The 17131-nt window shown below is 42.3% G+C and overlaps 1 pseudogene; it reads left to right on the forward strand.

The window, feature by feature from the left end:
• The first annotated feature begins 14687 nt into the window (after window positions 1–14687).
• Window positions 14688–15045, forward strand: LOC123941230 (annotated as a pseudogene).
• Window positions 15046–17131: the final 2086 nt, after the last annotated feature.

Genomic DNA, 17131 nt, shown 5'->3' on the forward strand with positions numbered 1-17131 from the left:
TAAGAAAATTTGCATTTTAACTGGTAACGTAGGTACAGCCATGGGTCAGAGAAATGAAGGGACAAAGAGATCATTGCAAAAACAAATTAACAAACAAATGAGATATGAATATACTCTATTAACTGTCTACATTTCTGAAACAGGAAGAGACGCGAGTTTAGAACGCTGGAACGCATCCAACTGAAAAGGGACAAAAGGAATTTTAATGAATTACAACGCAACTGGAGATGAACCTGGATAATTAGAGTCTCCATGATTGTAACTCAGTGGAAAACTGGCTTGATTTAGCAGCCTTTAAATGACTGCTTGTAGTTGAAGACAGCTAGGTTATAAAGCAAGCCAAGCTAATATTAGAAAAAGTTAAAAACCTTTCCAGCCAAATATTTTTAAAATGACTTGCTAGTATTTTAGGACACTGTTTTCTATATTATTTTAAAAAAGAAAAGAAAAGAAACCAGAAAATTTCCCCAAATTCAGTTCCAGAAAGCTCCTGTGTCCGTGGGTTCGTGATATCATCCTCCATAATCCAAATATACTGGCATTGAGGACCCAAGATATCCAGAGTCAGTGATCTGGATAAGCATAAGATCAATAACAATGACTGAGAGGAGAAGCACCACCCACGGTTTGTGAGGCAGAGCTGTAAGTACCTTGAGCACCGACGAGAGGCACCGTGAGGGCATGAACATACCCACCTCACATCCCTTGTCCTTCCCACGGGACATGGAGATTCACATGCCCAGGAGCGCTGGAGTTAGACACTGGCCGTCTGAAGACCTGAGCCCCCTCTACACACGGGCTAGAAGTGGCTGAAGGCTCACCTAGAGATGGATTCCCCGAATGCGATATGCAGGACACAGTAAGATCCGTCCTAGCCACCACGGGGGGAAAGGAGGACACCACGAGCATTTTCTCAGTCCTAGGCTCGCCTGGGGTGTGGTTAAAATCGGTCTTACAGGAATGAAGTAGCCTTGGAGTAAGTCTTCTTGGAGTAAGTCAAGTCTCCCTGCTGCAGTTTTTTTCCTCCCAGGTCCTCACCCCAAGCTTGGTGCCTGACGTTTGACTTTGAAACCGTTGACAACAGGAGGGACCCTGGACGAGATGAGCGGATGCGCGCCACCGGGAGCACTTCCTGTGACTGCTGGCCCGTGACACTCACATACGCGTCTCTCTCCTCTTTCATTCCCACCGTCCCTTCCTGCCCTTCTGGGACCAGAGCAGAAGGGCGTGTGGATGCACACTGGCGTGGAGGTCCGATTCTCATGAGACTGGAACTGTAAAACTCTTCCTTATCGCTAAATACACCGAAGGCTTATCTTCATGAAAAGAGAGAAAAAGCTTAGCTCACCCCTACCTACTTAATCCTTCTCTAGCCCTAAAACTTCCACTCAGGGTGGGCGGAGGCGGGGGCACAGGGAGCCACACGGTTGGCTCCTGGGAACTGTGCTTTATTAGTGCTTGCTTTAAAACCACAGCACTTCCCGTGTTCCCACCCAGCCCTTCCCCGGGGTCAACACCGGACTCAAAATTCAGTTTTACCCAGCCCTTCCCCGGGGTCAACACCGGACTCAAAATTCAGTTTTATTCCAAGCTCTGTTACCGCTGTCGTAGGAGACGGTTTGTTTAGGAAGCACTAAACTCCAGGTCAGGTGTGTATTAAACAGAAGTTCTTTACCTTCCCACTCCTTATACTTTTTTTTTTAAAGATGTTGTTTATTTACTTATTTGAGAGAGGTAGCTAGCACGAGCTGGGGCAGGGGGAGAGGGGAAAGCAGACGCCCCACTGAGCAGGGAGCCCGAGGTAGGGGCTCGATCCCAGGACCCCGAGGACATGATCTGAACCAAAGACAGATGCTTCATGGACTGAGCCACCCAGGCGCCTTCCCCCGCCCCCAACTCCTTATATTTAAAGCTAGCTGGAGACGGCGGAGCCTGCACTCCACGCGCTCCACTCCACTGAGAAAACGCCAACCCTCTGAATGCTAAGCCTCTTATTTTAACCTTATTCATAGTTTCATGATTTTAACCTTCTTCGTAATTTCGCATATATCTAATATATTGCTCATTCGACGGTTCATTCAACAGTTTGCAACGTCCCTTAGGAGGAGGGCTATGAAGCCCACCGGAGTGAGGCCAGGAGGCAGGCAGCGCCAGTGAGGGGAGCGGGCTCAGGGATCGTCGTGAGCAAGTGACTTCTGTGCTGTTCCTCCTTCTCCTCCTCTTTAAACTGGGGCTCATCCGAGGATCTACCTCATAGGGTTGTGGTAAGTAATACATGGGGGGACGCTGTGAAGTGCGCAGAACGATGTCAGACGCACGGTAAGCACGGGTTAAGTGCTCACTGTTTTGAGGTCCCCGAGAGAGCTAGTGCAGCGCTTCTTAACCAGGGGTCCGTGGACTTCTAAGGCCCACAGGTGGATTTAGAGGATCCCAGAACACCTTGAAATTATCTGCAAAATTCAGAGTTGTTCATCTAGAGACCGAGGTTATAGTTTTTGTCAGTTTCTCAAAAGGGTGTGTGAAGCAAAAAAGGGGAAGATCCCCTGAACTAGGGGCTGTGGAGGTACAAGACAGGAATTTTGCCCTCAGAGACGTCACAGTCTAAAAGAGGAGACAGACATTCAGTGGTGATAAACTAGGATGGCAGTTATGTAGTAATGGCCCAGGACACAGTGAGACGCAGAGAAGAGCCCCCAAGGTGGGGTGAGGCAACGAGGCTTCCCGTGGAAGGAGTACTTTAAAAGGAGTCCTGACTATGAGGTAGCCAGATGAAATGGCGGGGGGGTGGGGGGGAGCGGTGAGAGCATTCCAGGGATGGTGAGAGTCATGTGTGAAGGCAGCAGTCATGTGCAAAGTGCTCTAGTTAGGAAAGAGCAAATCATTGAGCATGCACGGGCCAGGAGGAAACACCAGAGGTCAGGATGCTAGAGGCAGTCGGGAACCTCGTGCATAAGCCACAAAGCGAAGCAGTCAGCGGCCCAACAAAGGCGTTGGTCCCAGGTGGGGAATGAGAGGTAAGCCCGGGTCCTTCCTTATGTATCCATCAGGAGCTCATGAATCTCAACTAATAACTGCAAATATGCCCTGAGAGGTGTTCCCTAGCATATACCTAAAAGCATCTTATTCCTACCATCCATGACCGTCGGCTGTGGTTAGTGATTTTCACGTCAAAATTAGGGAACTCTGGGCGCCTGGGTGGCTCAGTGGGTTAAGCCGCTGCCTTCAGCTCAGGTCATGATCTCGGGGTCCTGGGATCGAGTCCCACATCGGGCTCTCTGCTCAGCGGAGAGCCTGCTTCCCTTCCTCTCTCTCTGCCTGCCTCTCTTGTGATTTCTCTCTGTCAAATAAATAAATCTTTAAAAAAAAAAAAAATTAGGGAACTCTATTGAGAAAAGGAAAAAAAAAAAAGCAAATGTGAAAGCTAACTTACTTATGAAAAGGCCTTTCCAATTCAATTTCAATTTGTTCCTGAAACCCAGTTGGAATGACCGAAGTAGTCCTTGTGTGTGCAACTCAAAGGGTATCTCGGATCGTTTCAGTGGAGGTGACGAGTTTTACATATCCTGTAGCTAAACATAATCGATTTTGTAGCTTCCTAATGATCTGCCCTGAGGAGTTATTATTCCTGATGGCAATTAATCAAAATTAAAACCGACTGCATAGAATGAAGCAAACTCAAACATCCAGCCTCGGTTAGGAACACCTGCACATTAAGATCAATCATGGGCCCTGCTTGAATGTGACAGGTGTATCAATATGCCAGAGAAAAGAGAAAGTGAACATTTTCCAGCGGAGTTCCAAGTGTATTTCCAAGACACAAAGGCTCTGAACCGGAGTCTATGTTGAGTCCAAACCACACAAAATCCAGAGTTGCCCATTCCATTGGAATTAGATTTATTTTCTTCCAAAAAGCTTGGATATCTGTGGCGCTCTCTGTTGCTAAACACGAAATGCAGGGAGAGGCGACAGTGAAATCGAGGAACACAAGTTGTCCTCTGTCTTACCCCACCCAAGAAAACACACCAATTCCGAGCATCACCCACAAACGAAAGTGCTCTGTGGTTGTACAAGAGTCCAACAGAGAAGTCCCAACACGCTGCTGGAGCAAAATCCAAGACTGGATACGATGAAGAGGATAAGAACAGGTTCACTCTCCCGCCACCCTCCCCCAAGTAGCACAGCCCAGCACTGAGGAAGAGCTTGTTTGCCAGTGGCTTCTCCACAAGGCAAGTGGGGGCGTGTGACTGTGTGTCTAGCAGAGGTGATGCAGATCCCATTATGTGGGCCCCACCAAGAAGCCCCAGGAACCACTGGGGATGCCTGACCTGTGCATCGCCCCAACTAGCCCACAGGCACCCTCAGTGCTCTGCACCACCTACCCTCAGCCACCCCCATCCCCCTGCCACAACTGCCACCACCACGTGGCCAGCTCCTTGTTCACACTGCCAAGGTCAGCGAGTACAAGTCTTTGCAGAGAGCTAGTGAGCATGTGCAGAAAGCCAGTCCAAATCTGCAGGATTGGGAAAAAGCACAAAAACTTCAGCATTCAGCACTGCCCTAGAGAAAACAAATGGAAGGCTGACAGCACCCAGCTGGGCTTTTCGGGGTCAGGAAAAAGAAGACAATCTGAAGAATCATCACCCACCCAATGACCAGGAGAGAACAAGAAGTATGGGACACGTGTACGCATAGAAAATGTCTGAGACAGTCTTAGAATGCTTAGCAGGGTGGGCAGAAGGGATTTCTCTCCCAGAGACAGTAGAGACTGCAGAAAGGGATTCCTTATTTTATTTTTTTTAAAGATTTTATTTATTTATTTGACAGAGAGAGATGACAAGTAGATAGAGAGGCAGGCAGAGAGAGAGAGAGAGGGAAGCAGGCTCCCTGCGGAGCAGAGAGCCCGATGTGGGACTTGATCCCAGGACCCCGAGATCATGACCTGAGCCGAAGGCAGCGGCTTAACCCACTGAGCCACCCAGGCGCCCGGGATTCCTTCTTTAAATGTGAAGACGGCAACATAAGGACATGTTTCAAGGAACATGAAAAGTCAAGGAAACGTGACAATGAACATAGTAATTTCCCAGTAACCAGCCCTAAAGAAATGGAGATCTGCAATTTGCCCAATAAACAATTCAACTAGTTGTTTTAAGGAAGTTCAGTGAGCTACAAGAAAACACAGAAAGAAAAGTCAATGAATTCAAAAAAACAGTACACAAGCAAAATGAGACATATAACAGAGATACAGAAATTAAAAAAAAAAAAGAAAAGAAAAAGAGAGAGAGAAACAAAGTCTGGAGCTCAGGAATGCAAGGAACACAGTGAAAGATGCAATGGAGAACACCACCAGCAGACTTGGTCAAGAGGAAGAAAGAAGCTGTGAAGTCAATGACAGATTATTTGAAATTATCAAGTCGGGGAGAACAAAGAAAAAAGAATGAAAAAGAGTGAAGAGAGGGGCACCTGAGCAGCTCAGTCGGTTAGTATCTGCCTTCGGGTCAGGTCATGATCCCAGGGTCGTGGGTTCAAGCCCTGTGTCAGGCTCCCTGCTCAGCGGGGAGTCTGCTTCTCTCTCTACCCCTCCTCCTCCCCACTCATGTGCACGCTCTCATTCTCTCTCTCTCTCTCTCAAATAAATAAAAAACTTAAAAAAGAAAGAGTAGAAAGAGTTTATGTGAATCATAGAACACCATCGAGAAAATAATCTATGCTTCACTGGAGTACCAGAAAGAGAAGATAGGAAAAGGGGAATAAAAATTATTTAAAGAAATACTGGTTGACAAATTCCTAAATGGCAAGAAACTTGGACATCCAAATTTATGAATCTCATAGGTCCCCAAAGAGATTCAACTTAAAAAGATTTTCTCCAAGACAGATTATAATAAAACTTTCTAAATCAAAGAGAATTTTAAAACCAGCAAAGACAAACACACAAACGTCATATACAAGAGAACCCCCATGAGGCTGTCAGAAGCCTTGTCGGTCAGGAGAGAAGGCGATGACATATTCAAAGCAGTGAAAGAAAAAAGGGAGGAGCAGGAGACCTAAATATTGTAGGGTCCCAGGAATTCAGCTAGGTAGTTATCAAACCATTCTGAACACCTACAAACACAACAGGAGATGGAAGAGCAGAGCAGCAATTCTAGGAACAGAAAAGTAACCACCTTCTGGAAGGTAGGATGAGCGGAGGAGTGAATCCGAGGCAACGTATGGGAAGAAGGATGGCGGGGGGGGGGGGGGGGGGGGGGGTCAGCTCCTGACAAGCGGTGGAGCAGCAGAGCACAAAATCGGGACTTTAAGAAGTTTGCTCCACTGAGGGACATCACTCCAGAGGCTAAGTGGGGGTGGAGCCTATGTTGGGACAGTGTGGTCTCAGGACCCGTGGGGTCACAGAAGGACGGGGATGTCTGAGCGCAGAAGAGCCTCCAGGTATTGGAGCGGGGAAGCCACTGGCAGAGGCGGAGCTGAGGACTGGCTCTCAGCTCATGGTTACCGTAAACCATGATCCAAGGCACAATCAGGTCACTACTCAAGAAAGGGCCCCACAAGTGGCAGATCTGGGAAGACTCACCTTCCTCCTCTGGGAAGAGTGGCGAGGGAGCGCACTACAGGAATCTGCTGGGTCTGGAGACTCCAAACAGGGCTGTGTGTCAGAGATAGAAACGCTGTCACAGGCCAGGTGAGCTCGGAGTGCAGCCGAGACTAGGGAGACGGGAGGGATTGACCGCTTTTCTCTGAGGGCGCACTGAGGAATGAGGCCCTAAGCTCTCAACTCCTCTGGGCTGGAGACTGGGGGGCCGCCATCTTCATTCCGGTCCTCCAGAGCTCTACGGAAAGCGCTTGGGGACAAAAAGCTACCAAGTGAGAACCCAAGCAGATTGCTTAGCCTGGCTGCTGGCAAGGCCGGTGCACTTCTGCCTCGGGCAAAAAAGATTTGAGAATCACGGCAACAGGTCCCTTCCCCCAGAAGATCAGCAAGAACATCCAGCCAAGACCAAGTTCACTGATCAATGACAACAGCAGAACTTCAGAGCTGGGGAAAGCAACACATAGGATTCATGGCTTTTTTCCATGATCTTTTAGTCTTTCCAAAGTAAAATTTTTTAAATTTTATTTCTTTCATGTTCTATTTTTTCATTTTTCTTCTTTCCTATTTTAACCTTTTTAAACTATTTTATCTTATCAATACCTTTTAAAAATCTTTTAAAATTTCATTGTTATAGTCATATTCTATCCCTTCATTGTTTTTAACCTTATTTTTTTGTATACATGTTAAGTTTTTCCCTCTTTAAAATTTGGGATGTGGTTTCTTCTAACAGATCAAAATATACCCTAAATCTGGTGTATAGCTTTGTTCTACTCTCCAGCCTGATTACATTCTTTTTTTTTAAACCAACTTATCAATTCCTTTTTTAGACTCTTCTTTAATTTTCATCTTTACAGTCATAATCCACCCCTTCATAGTGTTTACCCTTATTTTTGTATATATATGTTTTTCTTTCTTTAAAATTTTGGGAGGCAGTTTCTTCTAACAAATCAAAATACACCCAAAATCAAGTGTGTGACTCTGGGGGTGTCTGGGTGGCTCAGTGGGTTAAAACCTCTGCCTTCAGCTCGGGTCATGGTCCCAGGGTGCTGGGATCGAGCCCTGCATCAGGCTCTCTGCTCAGCAGGGAGCCTGCTTCCTCCTCTCTCTCTGCCTGCTTCTCTGCCTACATATGATCTCCATCTGTCAAATAAATAAATAAAATCTTTTAAAAAAAAGTGTGTGGCTCTGTTCTATTCATCAGTCTAATTGTACATATCCACCCCCCAACCTTTCTTCTCCCCCAGCTTTGGGTTTCTTCTGATTTGGCTAGGATATATTTTTCTGGGGTTGTTGTTACCCTTTTAGTATTTTGTTCTCTCATTTATCTATTCTTATCTGGATAAAATGACAAGGTGGAAAAACTCACCTCAAAAAAAAAAAAAAAAAAAAAAGAACAAGAGGCAGTACTGAAGGCTAGGGACCTAATCAATACAGACATTAGTACGATGCCAGAACTAGAGTTCAGAATGACAATTATCAAGGTGCTAGCTGGGCTTGGAAAAGGCATGGAAAATACTAGAAAATCCCTTTCTGAAGAAATAAAAGAACTAAAAGCAAACCAAGCTGAAATTTTAAAAAGGCTTTTAATGAGGTACAATAAAAAAAATGGAGGCTCTTACTACTAGGATAAATGAGACAGAAGAGAGAATTAGTGATATAGAAGACCTAATGACAGAGAATAAAGAAGTTAAGAAAAAGAAACAAACAACTACTGGACCATGAGGGAAGAAGATGAGAGAAAAGTGATACCATCAGACAAGACAATATTAGAATAACTGGTGTTCCAGAAGAAGACAAAGAGAGAGAGAGAAGGGCAGAAGGCATTTTGGAGCAAATTATAGCAGAGAATATCCCTAATTTGGCCAAGGGAACAAGCATCAAAATCCAGGATGTACAGAATACCCCCCTCAAAATCAATAAAAATAGGTCAACACCCTGTGATCTAATAGTAAAACTTATAAGTCTCAGTGACAAAGAGAAAATCCTGAAAGCAGCTTGGGACAAGAGGTCTTTGAGAATTATTGCAGCAGAAATATTAGATTGGCAGCAGACCTATCTACAGAGACCTGGCAGGCCAGAAAGGACTGACATGATATATTCAGAGCACTAAATGAGAAAAATATGCAGCCAAGAATACTATATCCAGCTAGGCTATCACTGAAAATAAAAGGAAAGATAAAAAGCTTCCAGGACAAAACAAAAACAAAAGCCCTATAGGAAATATTGAAAGGGGTCCTCTGAGCAAAGAGAGAGCCTAAAAGTAACAGACCAGAAAGGAACAGAGACAATATACAGTAATAGTCACCTTACAGGCAATACAATGGCACTAAATTCATATCTCTCAATAGTTACCCTGAATGTAAATGGGCTAAATGCCCCAATCAAAAGACACAGGGTATCAGAATGGATAAAAAAACAAAACCCATCAATATGCTGTCTACAAGAAACTCATTTTAGACCCAAAGACACCTCCAGATTTAAAGTGAGGGGATGGAAAACAATTTACCATGCTAATGGACATAAAAAGATAGCTGGGGTGGCAATCCTTGTATCAGATCAATTAGATTTTAAGCCAAAGACTGTAATAAGAGATCAGGAAGGACACTATATTATACTTAAAAGGTCTGTCCAACAAGAAGACCTAAAAATTATAAATATCTATGCTGCTAACATGGGAACAGCCAATTATATAAACCAATTAATAACAAAATCAAAGAAATACATCAAGAATAATACAATAATAGTAGGGGACTTTAATACTCCCCTCACTGAAATGGACAGATCATCTAAGCAAAAGATCAACAAGGAAATAAAGGCCTTAAATGATACACTGGACCAGATGGACATCACAGATATATTCAGAACATTCCATCCCAAAGCAACGGAATACACATTCTTCTCTAGTGCACATGGAACCTTCTCCAGAATAGATCACATCCTGGGTCACAAATCAGGTCTCGACCAGTACCAAAAGATTGAGATCATTCCCTGCCTATTTTCAGACCACAGTGCTTTGAACTAGAACTCAACCACAAGAGGAAAGTTGGAAAGAACTCAAATACATGGAGGCTAAAGAGCATCCTACTAGAGAATGAATGGGTCAACCAGGAAATTAAAGAAGAATTGAAAAAATTCATGGAAACAAATGAAAATAAACACAACTGTTCAAAATCTTTGGGATAAAGCAAAGGTGGTCCTGAGAGGAAAGTATATAACAATACAAGCCTTTCTCAAGAAACAAGAAAGGTCTCAAATACACAACCTAACCCTACACCTGAAGGAGTTGGAGAAAGAATAGCAAAGAAAGCCTAAATCCAGCAGGAGAACTCATAAAGATCAAAGAAAATAATGAAAAACAGAAACCAAAAGAATAGTAGAACAGATCAACGAAACTAGGAGCTGGTTCTTTGAAAGAATAAGATTGATAACCCACTGGCCAGACTTACCAAAAAGACAAGAGAAAGGACCTAAACTAATAAAATCATGAAAGAAAGAGGAGAGATCACAACCAACAACAAAGAAATACAAACAATTATAAGAATATATTATGACCAACTATACGCCAGCAAATTTGACAATCTGGAGGAAATGAATACATTCCTAGAGATGTATAAACTAACAAAACTGAATCAGGAAGAAATAGAAAACCTGAACAGACAGACCCACAACCAGTAAGGAGATTGAAGCAGTCATCAAAAATCTCCCAGCAAACAATAGTCCAGGTTCAGACACCTTCCCATGTTTAAAGAAGAATTAATACCTATTCTCCAGAAGCTATTCCAAAAAATAGAAATGGAAGGAAAACTTCCAAACTCATTTTATGAGGCCAGCATGACCTTGATCCCCAAACCAGACATAGACCCCATAAAAAAGGAGAATTACAGAGCAATATTCCTGATGCAAAAAAAAAAAAAAAAAAAAAAACCTCACTAAAATACTAGCCATAGGATCCAACAGTACATTAAAAGGATTATTAATCACAACTAAGTGGGATTTATTCCTGGGCTGCAAGTTTGGTTCAACATCTGCAAATCAATCAATGTGATACAATACACTAATAAAAGAACAAGAAGCACATGATCTTCTCAATAGATGCTGAAAAGGCATTTGACAAAGTACAGCATTCTTTCTTGATCAAAACTTTTCACACTATAGGGATAGATGGTACATACCTCAATATCATAAAAGCCACCTATGAAAAACCCACAGTGAATATCATTCTCAATTGGGAAAAACTGAGAACTTTTCCCCTAAGGTCAGGAACACGGCAAGGCTGTCCGCTATCACCACTGCTATTCAATATAGTACTAGAAGTTCTAATATCAGCAATCAGACAACAAAAAGAAATACAAGGCATCCGAATCGGCAAAGAAGAAGTCAAACTCACTCTTTGCAGATGATATGCTTTATGTGGAAAACCCAAAAGACACCACTCCACTCCAAAACTGCTAGAACTTGTACAGGAATTCAGTAAAGTTCTCAGGATATAAAATCAATGCACAGAAATCAGTTGCATTTCTATACACCAACAGCAAGACAGAAGAAAGAGAAATTAAGGAGTGGATCCCATTTATAACTGCACCCTAAGGCATTAGATACCTAGGAATAAACCTAACCAAAGAGGCAAAGAATCTGCACTCAGAAAACTACAAAGTACTCATGAAAGAAATTGAGGAAGACACAAAGAAATGGAAAAACATTCTATGCTTATGGATTGGAAGGACAAATATTGTGAAACTATCTATGCTACCTAGAGCAATCTACACATTGAATGCAATCCCTATCAAAATACCATCAACTTTTTTCAAAGAAATGGAATAATCCTAAAATTTATATGGAACCAGAAAAGACCCTGAATAGCCAGAGGAATGTTGAAAAAGAAAACCAAAGTTGGTGGCATCACAATTCCAGACTTCAAGCTCTATTACAAAGCTGTAATCATCAAGACGGTATGGTACTGGCACAAAAACAGACACACAGATCAGTGGAACAGAATAGAGAGCCTAGAAATAGACCCTCAACTCTATGGTCAACTAATCTTCACCAAGGAAAGAATGTCCAATGGGAAAAAGACAGTCTCTTCAACAAATGGTATTGGGAAAACTGGACAGCTACATGCAGAATGCAACTGGACCATTTCCTTACACCAAACACAAAAACAGACTCAAAATGAATGAAAGACCTCAATGTAAGACAGAAGTCCATCAAAATCCTCTTCGACCTGAGCGGCAAAAACTTCCTAGAAACATCGCCAGAGGCAAGGGAAGCAAGGGCAAAAATGAACTACTGGGACTTTATCAAGATCAAAGCTTTTGCACAACAAAGGAAATAATCAACAAAACCAAAAGACAACCAACAGAATGGGAGAAGGTATTTGCAAATGACATATCAGATAAAGGGCTAGTAGCCAAAGTCCATAAAGAACTTATGAAATTCTACACCCAAAGAACAAACAATCCAATCAAGAAATGGGCAGAGGACATGAACAGACTTTTCTGCAAAGAAGACATCCAAAGAGCCAAGAGACACATGAAAAAGTGCTCAACATCACTCAGCATCAGGGAAATACAAATCACAACCACAGCGGGATACCACCTCACACCAGTCAGAATGGCTAAAATTAACCAGTCAGGAAATGACAGATGTTGGCGAGGATGCAGAGAAAGGATACCGTCCTACACCACTGGTAGGCATGCAAGCTGGTGCAACCACTCTGGAAAACAGTATGGAGGTTCTTCAAAAAGTTTGAAAATAGAGCTATCCTATGACCTAGCAATCGCACTACTGGGTGTTTACACTATATATACACATGTAGTGATCTGAAGGGGCATGTGCACCCCAATGTTTACAGCAGAATGTTCACAATAGCCAAACTATGGAAAGAGCTTAGATGTCCATCAACAGATGTATGAATAAAGAAGATGTGAGATACACACACACTGGAATACTATGCAGCCATCAAAAAAAAAACATGAAATCTTGCCATTTGCAATGATGTGGATGGAACTAGAGGGTATTACACTAAGTGAAATAAGTCAATCAGAGAAAGACAATTATATGATCTCTCTGATATGAGAAATTTGAGAGGCAGGGGAGAGGGTCGTGGGGGGAAGGGAGGGAAAAAATGAAGCAAGGTAGGACAAGGGAGGGAGACAAACCATAAGAAACTCTTAATTTCAGGAAACAAACTGAGGGCTGCTGGGGAGGGGAAAGGGATAGGGTGGCTGGGTGATGGACACTGGGGAGGGTGTGTGCTATGGTGAGTGCTGCGAATTGTGTAAGACTGATGATTCACAGACCTGTATCCCTGAAACAAATAATAGATTATATATTAATAATAAATAAATAAATAAATAATAAAATTGCCAGCCCAGAATACTTTACTCAGAAAAACTATCCTTCAGATACAAAGGCTCTGAGATAAAGACTTTCCCAGACAAACAAAAGCTAAGGCAGTTCATCGCCACATCTACCTTTTAAGACATACTGAGAAGATATCTTCAAGCTGAAATGAAAGGACACTAATTAATAAGTTAAAAACATGTGAAAATATACACTGGTAAAGGTAAGGGTGACTACATAGTCTAAATCTATAATACGATAGTGTGTTAATCACTTAATTCCAATATAAAGCTGAAGGACAAAAGTATCAAAGCTTATGTCCGTTAAAGCACAAAAATATTGAAGTTAATAATTATTGTAGCTTATAGTTACAATTATTTGTTAATGGATACTCAATATAAAAATATGTAAATTGTTGAAAACAGCATGGAGGTTCCTCAAAATATTGAAAATAGAGCTACCCTATGACCCAGCAATTGCACTACTGCATATTTACCCTAAAGATACAAACACAGTGATCCGAAGGGGCAAGTGCACCCGAATGCTTATAGCAGCAATGTCTACAATAGCCAAACTATGGAAAGAATCTAGATGTCCATCAACAGATGAATGGATAAAGAAGATGTGGTATATATACACAATGGAATACTATGCAGCCATCAAAAGAAATGAAATCTTGCCGTTTGCAACAACGTGGATGGAACTAGAGGGTATCATGCTTAGTGAAATAAGTCAATTGGAGAAAGACAACTATCATATGATCTCCCTGATATGAGGACGTGGAGATGCAACATGGGGGGTTAGGGGGGTAGGAGAAGAATAAATGAAACAAGATGGGATTGGGAGGGAGACAAACCATAAGTGACTCTTAATCTCACAAAACAAACTGGGAGAGGGGAAGGGGGGTTATGGACATTGCGGAGGTTATGTGCTATCATGAGTGCTGTGAAGTGTGTAAACCTGGCAATTCACAGACCTGTACCCCTGGGGATAAAAATACATTATATGTTTATAAAAAAAAACAAGAAATAAATAAAAAATTTTTTAAAAATATGTAAATTGTGACATCAAAACACTAAAAGGAGGGGGTGGTGAAACAGTAGTTTTTGTATGCAACCAAAATTTTTTTAAGATTTATTTATTTGAGGGCACCTGGTGGCTCATTGGGTTAAAGCCTCTGCCTTTAGCTCAGGTCATGATCCTAGGGTCCTGGGATCAAGACCCACATCGGGCTCTCTGCTCAGCAAGGAGCCTGCTTCTCCCTCTCTCTCTCCGCCTGCCTCTCTGCCTACTGTGATCTCCATCTGTCAAATAAATAAATAAAATCTTAAAAAAAAAAAAAGATTGGGCGCCTGGGTGGCTCAGTGGGTTAAGCCGCTGCCTTCGGCTCAGGTCATGATCTCAGGGTCCTGGGATCGAGTCCCGCATCGGGCTCCCTGCTCAGCGGCGAGCCTGCTTCCCTCCATCTCTCTCTGCCTGCCTCTCTGTCTACTTGTGATCTCTCTCTGTCAAATAAATAAATAAAATATTAAAAAAAAAAAAAAGATTTATTTGAGAGAAAGACAGCATGAGTGGGGGGGGGGTGTTTGAGGGAGATGGAGAAGCAGGTTCCCCATTGAGCAGGGAGCCCAACTTGGGACTTGATCCCAGGATCATGACCTGAGCTCAAGGTAGACACCTAACCAACTGAACCAACAGGCACCCCACAATCTAATTTAAATTTCTGTCTTTCTTTCCTCTCCAACCTGGGCCCAACAGAATGGTTCCTACCAAAAAGGGTGGCAAGAAGAAGGGCCATTCTGAGGTAGTGACCAGAGAATTCACCATCACTATCCACAAGCACGTCCACGGCGTGGGCTTCAAGAAGCATGCCCTATCTAGCACTCAAAGAGATCGGGCATTTTGCCATGAGGGAGGTGGGAACTCCAGATGTGCACACTGACACCAAGCTCAACAAAGCTGTCTGGGCCAAAGGCATAAGGAATGTTCCATAAGTATCCATGTCCAGAAAATGTAACAAGGATAAAGATTCACCAAACAAACACTATATATTAGTTACCTTTGTACCTGTAACCATTTTCAAAAATCTACAGACAGTTAATGTGGATGAGAACTAATCACTGACCATCAAATAAAGATATAAAACTGCAAAACAACAACAACAACAACAACTAAGTTGCTATCAGCTTAAAATAGACTATTCCAGGTGCACCTGGGTGGCTCAGAGGGTTAAAGCCTCTGCCTTTGGCTCAGGTCATGATCCCAGGGTCCTGGGATCGAGCCCCGCATCGGGCTCTCTGCTCAGCCAGGAGCCTGCTTCCCTTCCTCTCTCTGCCTGCCTCTCTGTCTGCTTGTAAACTCTGTCTGTCAAATAAATAAATAAAATCTTAAAAAAATATATAGACTATTACAATGATAAGATGTTATGTAAGCCTCATAGTAACCAGAAAGCAAAAACCTGTAATAGATACATAAATGTAAACAGAAGGGAATCAAAGCATGCCGCTATGGAAAATTAATTCACAATGACAGCAAGAAAGAAAGGTTCAAAAGAACTATAAAAACAGCCAAAAAACTGTCAATAAGATGGCATTAGTAAGCCCTTACTTACACTATATATACACTAATATATACTAAATATAAATGGATTCAATTCTCTAATCAAAAGACATACAGTGGCTGAAGGGGTTTAAAAAAAAAAAAAAAGAGGAAGAAAAAGACCCCAACCATCTGCTGCCTACAGGATGCTCACTTCAGCTTTAAGGAAACACACAGGTTCAAAGTGAAGTAAAGGGTTGGAAAAAGACATTCCATGCAAATGAAAACCTAAAGAGACCAGAAATAGCTCCATGTGTATCAGATAAAATAGACTTTAAGTCAAAACTATAATAAGACAGGGGTGCCTGGGTGGCTCAGTGGGTTAAAGCCTCTGCCTTCGGCTCAGGTCATGATCCCAGAGTCCTGGGATCGAGGCCAGCATTGGGGTCTCTGCTCCACGGGGAGCCTGCTTCCTCCTCTCTCTGCCTGCCTCTCTGCCTAGTTGTGATTTTAATAAGACAAAAGTAGGTCATTATATAATATTAAAGGGGTCAATTCAAGAGGCTATTACAATTGTAAATATATGGATGTCCAACACAGGAGCAGCTAAATATGTGAAGCAAATACTAATATAATTAAAGAGAGATACAGAAAACAATACAACACTAGTAGGGGAATTCAATACACAACTTTCAATACTGGACAGGTCATCCAGGCAGAAAATCAATAAAGAAACACTGGGTCAAATAAGAAATCAAAAGGGAAATCAAAAATACCTTGAGATACACAAATTACCAAAACTGATGAGATGTAATAAAACAGTTCTAAGAGGGAAGTTTATAGCAATAAATGCCTACATTAAGAAAAGGTCTCAAATAAACAACCTAACTTTACACCTCTAGGAACTAGAAAAAGAAGAAAATCCAAAGTTACCAGAAAGAAGAAAATATAAAGATGAGAGCAGAAATAAATGACATAGAGACCAGAAAAATCATAGAAACGATCTATAAAATTAAGGGCTAGCTTCTTGTAAAGATAAAACTGAAAAACCTTTAGTTAGACTAACTATAACGTGGAGTTACAATCTAGGAATGCAACAACAACAAAGATAGGGAGAGAAAAGGAAAAGAAAAGAAGAGAAAGACAAATACTATGTTCCTCTCCTGATAGAGGCTACATTCTGGTGAGGAATTCAGCTGAGTGAACAGATAGTTCCTGTTCAGGGTGAGAAGTGCTGTAACAGGGAAATGACAGAGTGCTTCTTTTAATGGGACTCTGGAATTTTCTCAAGGACAGCTTCTCAATTCTAAGTCGACACCTGAGAAGTTTACTCCTTGATTTTAGCAGATTTGCATATTGGAAAGATCACTGCTGGAAGGAAGAGGAAGGGTTGGAGGGGGACAATACTGAAGGGAGCAGGTAGGAGGCCGTTGCAGTGATCCAGGCTAGAGATGATGGCAAGTGAGCATCAGGCTAGTGGCATTGGGGTTGGAGAGACGTGAGCTTCTCAAGACAATTGTGAAGCAGAAATAAAAGAATTTGGTAATAGAAAGGAAAGGAGTAGAAAGAAGGATGATGTCTTTCTTTGGTTTCCTCCAGAAACAGACTTAAAGGAAGGATCAAGAAGAAGTAGTTCATTTGAGGACAAGGAACATGGGTAGGAAA

The sequence above is a fragment of the Meles meles genome, chromosome 5, assembly GCF_922984935.1.
Source record: "Meles meles chromosome 5, mMelMel3.1 paternal haplotype, whole genome shotgun sequence".
Lineage (NCBI taxonomy): Eukaryota > Metazoa > Chordata > Mammalia > Carnivora > Mustelidae > Meles > Meles meles.